Source organism: Zootoca vivipara, chromosome 7 (assembly GCF_965207765.1).
Source record: "Zootoca vivipara chromosome 7, rZooViv2.hap1.1, whole genome shotgun sequence".
Lineage (NCBI taxonomy): Eukaryota > Metazoa > Chordata > Lepidosauria > Squamata > Lacertidae > Zootoca > Zootoca vivipara.
This window is the reverse complement of record NC_142590.1, coordinates 88,293,036-88,300,713: the sequence shown is the minus strand read 5'-3', so window position 1 is coordinate 88,300,713 and position 7,678 is coordinate 88,293,036. Positions and strand designations below refer to the sequence as shown.

At 46.9% G+C, this 7,678-nt stretch overlaps 1 long non-coding RNA gene across 1 annotated transcript; it reads right to left on the bottom strand.

Moving 5' to 3' along the window:
* Positions 1-1,266: 1,266 nt before the first annotated feature.
* LOC148685176 (uncharacterized) lies at positions 1,267-5,557 on the bottom strand. Its single transcript, XR_015950918.1, has 2 exons — positions 5,440-5,557; positions 1,267-2,149 (listed from the first exon to the last, which is right to left on the bottom strand). It is a non-coding gene; the product is annotated as an uncharacterized LOC148685176 (long non-coding RNA).
* Positions 5,558-7,678: the final 2,121 nt, after the last annotated feature.

The following is a 7,678-nucleotide window of genomic DNA, read 5'->3' as shown; positions in this document are numbered from 1 at the left end:
AAGGTGGACTCCACGACCTTCAGGACTCAAACGCAGCTCGAATTTGACCAACTTCAAGAATGTTTTCAGTATGCCCAAGACAACTGTTTGGAGAGGTCTGCAGGTAATTAAAATATGAACCAGTTGCTGGAAACTGCAGGAGGGGAGAGTGGGCCCAGTGGCGTAGCGTGGGTTGCCAGTGGCCAGGGCTGTGTGGAAGGAGGGTTGGGAGGGAGGGAAATAGAGTATGCATGCACCTTCATTGCCTAACCCAGTGTTTCTCAACCAGTGTGCCTCCAGATGTTTTGGGACTACAACTTCCATCATTCCTGACCACTGGTCTTGCTAGCTAGGGATGATGGGAGTTGTAGTCCCAAAACATCTGGAGGCACACTGGTTGAGAAACACTGGCCTAACCGCGTCCATGTCACACAGGGGATCGAGGCCATGGAGATAAGAAAAGAAGAGTCGTTCCATTGTCTGGAGAGGCCACTTCCTGGTTTACATGGAGAAGCCATTTTTGACGGAAGCATGACGCTGTATTGAGGCAGTAGGGACAGAGCACGCTAACCCCTTGCCGCTGCTGCCGCTGGGTGAGCACAGAGCACCCTCCATGTCCCCACTTGTGCATGAGCGCCTGGCAACTGTTACTACTTAGGGGTCTAAAACGGATACATTTTGACTTACCTTTAACATATTGTTACAACTGTTATTTTATAGTACGGAGCAACAGGGCTGTCAGGAATCATGAGAGAAGAGGTGACTGGCTTCACGGTTTTCCCCCATATCACAATTTTTTGACATAGCACACACACACACACACATTGTTATTTGTGAGATATTACCATGCCAAATATTATAAAACCATTACTGCGATGTGGACTTTGAACCGATTTTGGACAATGTATTGTTACATCGTCCAGACCTAGCAGGTCGCATAAGTGAAGATCTAATCAGGAGCGGACAGTGAGTAGGGGCTGGTACCACCCACCTGGCCTCCCAGCATCAGAATCACCGCTGCTTACCAAGAGGTTGAGCGGCAAGGCAGCCAGGAGGTCAATCTTGTGCATCCGCAGGAGCACTGCATGTGGGAATGTTAAGGATTGTAGGAAAGGATATATTGAATAAAAATTATCCTTCCATCACTCGTGCTAGTAAGTGATGTAGCAGAGCAGATTTCCCTCAATATAGCTGGAAGCTAGTTTGCAGATTCATTTGAATCTCTTAGTTAAGTTCATTTCCTGGTGTCCTCTTTTGATCCCTCTTAAAAGAATAAAGACACAAGAGTCTTTCTGAGCAAGTTTACTCACATTTCAGTTCACGACATGATTCCTGAAAGGCAGGCTTTTCTTAGTGGTTACACAAACAAACTGCGAGTTCATCTCATATGGAGACTGAACATATGCTGCTGGCTGAGAGCCAGCAGACAGCAAAATTACATCGAGACACCAAAGTGGATGCAAGAGAGCAGCATGACAACAAAAGTTCAGCAAGCAGGTGAGCCACAACAAGACAATAGGAAGACTGACAAAATGGCTGCACGACTTGGCTCTTTTGTGGAGTCAGCCAGGGCCACGTCCATCTCCCAGGTCACATGCAGAGAGAGGATGCTCCAGACCAGTGGAACAGGAAGTTACGCTGACTGGATGTCCCCCTGCTTTTGCCCACTCTAGAGAAACAAGGAATGTTTCATTTGACTTTACCAATGGATCACATCCCATAATGGATTGGTTCCATCTATGCGCTGTGCAGGGCCAACCTCCCAGCTTCTTCCCTCCTCCCAGTTAAAGCAGCAATTCCATTGCCAGGAGGTCAGGTCCACCGTGCCAACCTTCCTCACCTACTGCCCTGGCTGGTACACCTAACTAGGTACACCGCCTGAAATATGGTGCAAACTGCACACCAGTTACCTATTTATTTTTTTTGCATGCTCTTGTGTGTGTGAAATCACCGGGTGTATAGACAGATCCTGACCTCCTGCATTGTCAGTGATCCATTTAAGGCGGAGGCACCTGTGGGGCAGATGTAATAACTTGGCCTTCGTTTTCCGCTTCAGATGGACGAATGGCTCCTAGGCCAGCTCTCAACTTAGTGCACATCATTTTGTTTTGTTGAGATTTATGGAAGAAGAAGAGTCTTCCCAAAAGCCCTCCTGGGGGCCTCCAGATCTCTGAAAGGCAATAAATCAGAGGTGAAACAGCAGCTTTGTAATATTACTAAATAACTAGATAACACTAATCCTCCCCCCAACCAATTGTTCCCCAGCTCCCCATAAATCACTCACAATAAAAACGCTTCTTCAGCAGCCCCCATCTTCCTTTATTATGCCGTATGACTTATAATTCTCCTCTTGAAGGTCAGTGGGCTTGAGTTATAGGCAGCAGACAGAGAGCAGAGTGCAAGGAGAAAAGGCTGGAGCTTCTGCATTTTATTACCTCTGCTAAGAGGCCAAAGAAAGGAGAGACTACCTGTCTCAACATCCCTCTACAATGAGGGCTGATAACTGAGCAACATGTGCTTTCTTATTCATTCATTTACCTGCATCATGCCTTTGGGGGGGAAAGGGCTAGAAAGGATCTCTGCCCGAGTCCCTGGAAAGAATTGCTACCAGATCAGAGAGTGCTCTGGACCGATGTTTTGAGTCAGTGTAAAGAAGCCTTCTAGAAAAGAGTCCTCTGGCTAGTCACGGTTCTGGAGATGAAACACAGGGGTGCCTTTGCTGTGGATGTACTGCAGCAATTGAATTGCAATTTACGGATGGACAAATTTGTGAATTTCAATTTGTTCCTCATTTCCCCAATATTAAATTCAGTTTGCAACTTTTTAAAAAAAGGTCACGAAAATTCATCAGCAGTTTAGTCTGTGTTTCTCCTGATATTCACATTTTTGCACAGCAACATTATGCACTTCCCTAATCTCTCAATTTACATGCATTTGACTTGCACAATCTCAACCATATGCAATGGCTGAAATTGGGCAAGTCAAGTGCCAAGCAAGGAGAACAAGTTAAAAGCTATTTTTGCACTAGGTCTGCTTGGGTTACCTGGTAGGAAAAGAGCTTTTGAGCTCCCTGCCTTGCTTGGGAGACAAGGCCCACACAGCATGCCATCTCTGTGATGCTCTCATGTGATTTTGTGGGACAATCCAAGCTCCTGTGAGATCTCATGTAAGCATCCCTAGTCTCTCCAGAGCCGAACCTGCAAAATCTTCACTTTCTGAAAAAATGCATGAACCAAAACACAGCCATCCTTCAAGATCCACACTTCCCCCAATGAACTAATGCTGCTCTCCAGCAAGTTAATGTGTGCAAAAAATGCACATACTAGCATAAAGTGTGCGTTAAAAGGTGTATACTGCTGATAATAACGCAAAAAATGCATTATGCTACAGGAAAATATGCTTTGCAAAAATGTGCGTGATAGGCAAGGTTGGCTACAAAATATGCATATTAGGAGATATTTTAGGCTGAATTTTCACAAAAAAACTTTTTTTTTAGCAAACTGATGTGGAAATGTGGAAAAATCAGAAACTAAGCGAAATCAATATTGATATATTTTCCCATCCCTAACCAGAACAGAGCAGGGCGAGACAACCTGTGCCCTGGATTTGTGATGGCTACACCTGATGTTAAATGATGATAGTAACCATCGAGCTTCCAGTTCTTGGGTTGTTCTGACTTATATCACAGTGATGGCACCGACCTGGTGGAATGCTCTGTCCCATGAGATTAGGGCCCTGAAGGACTTGATCTCCTTCTGCAGGGCCTGTAAAGGTAAAGGGACCCCTGACCATTAGGTCCAGTCGTGACTGACTCTGGGGTTGCAGCGCTCATCTCATGTTATTGGCCAAGGGAACCAGCGTACAGCTTCCAGGTCATGTGGCCAGCATGACAAAGCTGCTTCTGGTGAACCAGAGCAGCACACGGAAATGCCGTTTATCTTCCCACTGTACCGGTACCTATTGATCTACATGCACTTTGATGTGCTTTCGAACTGCTAGGTTGGCAGGAGCTGGGACCGAACAATGGGAGCTCACCCCATTGCGGGGATTCGAACCGCCGACCTTCTGATCGGCAAGCCCTAGGCTCTGTGGTTTAACCCACAGGGCCACCTGCGTGCCTGTAAGACAGAGCTATTCCGCCTGGCCTTCAATTTAGCCTGATCCTCCACTCCTTTTTTCTTTCCCTTTTTCTATGAAGAAACCTTTCTGGGTTCCCACAGTTAAATACTTCCCTGGTCTCCTTGCTGGCCTTAGCAGGACTAATTTGGCTAGTTAGCCCTGGTGATGAGATATTTATGTTGTACTTTATGTTGCTTTTAAGCTGTTTTTAAGTCATTTTAATCAATGTTTTATATTTGCTGTTAGCCACCCTGACTCCGGTCTCTGGACCAGGGAGGGCGGGGTATAAATAAAATTTTTATTATTACAGTATTTATTATTATTATTATTATTACTACTACTACTACTATTATTATTATTATTATTATTATTATTTGCTGTTGCAGCTGTAGTTGTTGATTTGAGCTGGAATAGGACTCAAGGGCTGTAACGCTCACCCCGCATTTGACAAATTGTCCAAGTTCTTGTTCCCAGCCAAGGAATTATGAAGCTCGGTAACATCTCTGCCAATGACCACAAATCTTTCCCATCCTGGATTGGGTTCATTTATCCTCTCCGTTGCCAGACTTGGCCCCAACAGGAAGCAGGCGCATTCAGTAGCAAAAGGTCATCCTTTTTCTCCTCTCTTATGTGCGTGTGTACACACACACACACAGAGAATCTATCTATCTTGAAGCTAACTTCGCACTGAAGACAAGGAGCCCCACTGGAACCACCCATCACTGCTCATCAGACACTGTCTGGTCTTGACCTCAGCTATCTGAGCTCAGGCAGTCTGCTGTTCCCTCTCAGAAACTACACTCAAGGTTAACTTCATGCCGGTTTGCACAAGAAGGAGAGAACGGAACTGAGAGGATAAGATGCTGCAATCCTAAGCACATTTACTTGGAAATACTTTCTGCTGAAAGCAGCAGAAGATATTGCCGAGCAACTATGCCTAGGGTTATCCAGGTTGGACTGGGGATGCCGCCAGTTTGAAAACCTTAAGAACCATTGTCAGTAGGAAACACAGTGCCCTCCATCTGTTCCTGGACTACAACTCTTATCATCCCTGACCATTGGCCATGCTGGTTGGGAATGATGGGAGCTCCTTCCGGCGCCAGAAATGAGGAGAGCACCACAACGCAGGTCAAGGGGGTGGCATTTTGGGGTGCCCAGACTACTTTGCTGGCATAGGAACAGATGTACGCCATTGCCGGATTCTGGTTTCAGGATGAGAGGTCATGTTTTAAGCTGTCTCTACACTGTAAATAATTAGCACAATAAACGTCTTTGAAGACAAACTGGACTCAAGTGGAGTTACTCTAGAGTAGCCACAACGACCCTACCTCTGACACCTACCTTGCCTTGTTGGTGAAGTTTCTCAGGGCATCTGATTGGCCCATTGCAGTGGACAGAATGCTGAAGGAGATGGACCATTGGCTGACTGCCGCATTGCTATTTGCATGTTCTTTAGTGCTGCAATCAATGAAAAAGATCACAGAAGAGCTGTTAATAACCAGGCCTGCTGCTCATTTGTAATGTCCTTTGGACTTATTAAGCATCGTCCCGAATCTATGCTAGTGTTTATTGCACTGTTGTAGCTTTATCAGCACAATTCATGTCAGACTTTTGTTGCTGTTGGGGGCACAAAACAGAACAGAAAAGAGAGGGAGAGAAAGCAAAGATCCAATTTATCTCCACTTCACACCTGCGATTCAGGTGCTTGATGGAGAATGACTTGTAGTCAGAGAAGACTAACTTTCTGATAGCCTGCCAGCCCTCCGGGTAAACAGAGTCCAGAGCTATCAGAGAAGCCTGCCAATTAGGCACAGATCCCAAGGACGGAGCTGAAAGAACAGATCTCATTCCGTATACAAATGCACACGCAGGTTGTCTTGTGATCACTTCCCCTGACATGGATTGTGTTTTCAGCTTCACTGTGCAGAACAAATTGAAGAAGGACTGACCTGTTGCTTGTTACCTGAGGGGTGTAAAGATCCCCTTGCAAGGCTAGCCCACCCATGAGGCAAGGTGAGGAGATCACCTCTGGGGGCAGGATCCACAGGGGCAGCAGATCTAGCCTCCAAGGAATGCGTCACCTCCAGATGCATGCAGTGCCAGATTTACGAATAAGTTAAACAAGCTGTAGCTTAGGGCCCCACTCTGAGGGGAGGAGGGGGTGGCATATCTCATGGGTTGGGACAGGGTGGGGACAACCACAGGGATGAGCCGGGGGTGGGGGGAGGAGGGGATGGGATAGCTCATGGGTCAGGACAGGGTTGGGGGAGTCACAGGGATGGGCCTGTGAAAACAGAACACGTGTAAAACATTTCAACAAAATGAAGGGGGACTCTGAAGGTGAGGGGAGTCTGAAGGGGGACTCTGAGGGTCCATTTAACAGACTGAGCCACAGCAACGCGTGGCCGGGCCAGCTAGTCCTGTATAAGATAAAAACAAATAAAATAAAACCTACATACAGCAACAATGTTTTGTGTTGTGTAGGCTCCTATGATGTAAGTAATGGGCCCCGCCTGCTAGCCTGCTCCCTAAAATATCACTGGTTTGCTCCTTTCTATATATAGGGTTCCTACCTTCTGCATGGACTGATCGCATGGCAACATGTGCAAATGGCTTGAGATACCTATTAGGTCCATAAGCTACCATATAGCATATATTCAACACACACAAAAACAGTGACATTTTGTTGTTGACAAAGGACAGCTGGACATATAAAGGGTCCCATTACCTTCAGTAGCTTAGGGCCTCATCAAACCTAAATCCGGCCCTGGGTGCATGGCTGCAGCAATGTCAAAACACCCCCTCCAATGCCACCTTTATAGCAGCCTCTTGGTGAATAGGAAGCACTGCTAGACTCCTCCCACCCCTAGGGTGGAAATGGCAGGGGCTGCCCTCTGGGGTCTCCTGGGCTTTGCACCCTCCTGGCATGATTCAGAGTGGGCCTTTCCCCTCTGCAATGGCCTCTGATTCGCACCTCAGCTGTTGGGTAAGATTAGTTTGATTCTGCCCCCCCTTCCCTGTCACCAGTGCAGATCTTCACTCAGTACCCCTTGTTCCCTGGCAGGATGGGGACATTTTGCAGTCCCCTTCAGGTGCCAAAATGTCTTGGGCCAGCCCTGCCCCCTTGTGCTGCGGATGCTAATAATTCACATTCAACAATGCGCATTTGTTTAATCTTCTCAAGGAAGAAGGACTGGGTTTTGTGATATGTTTCAAATGTGTGATTGATGCTTCACTCCCCAAAGTGAGAGGCGCAGAGGAGGAAAGGGAAATGCTATTTCTCAGGTCTGTTTCTTTTCGTGAAAGCACGCCAGATCAAAGTCTGGCTCAGATGCCTATGTTGACACCATTGCACTGGGGTGGGCAACCTGTTCAGGTGTTGTGGGGCTCTAGGTCTCATCCTCCCCTGGCCACTGGCCTTTCTGGCTGGGGTGGGAGGGTGATGGGAGTTGGAGTCCAGCAACATCTGCTGAACCCCACAACACACTGCACTACCTGTCTGAGATGGGGAAACTAAGAGAAGATTTGTATGTGCTGAGCTACCAGATTGGAGAACAGTATTTGTACTGTTATGTGCACC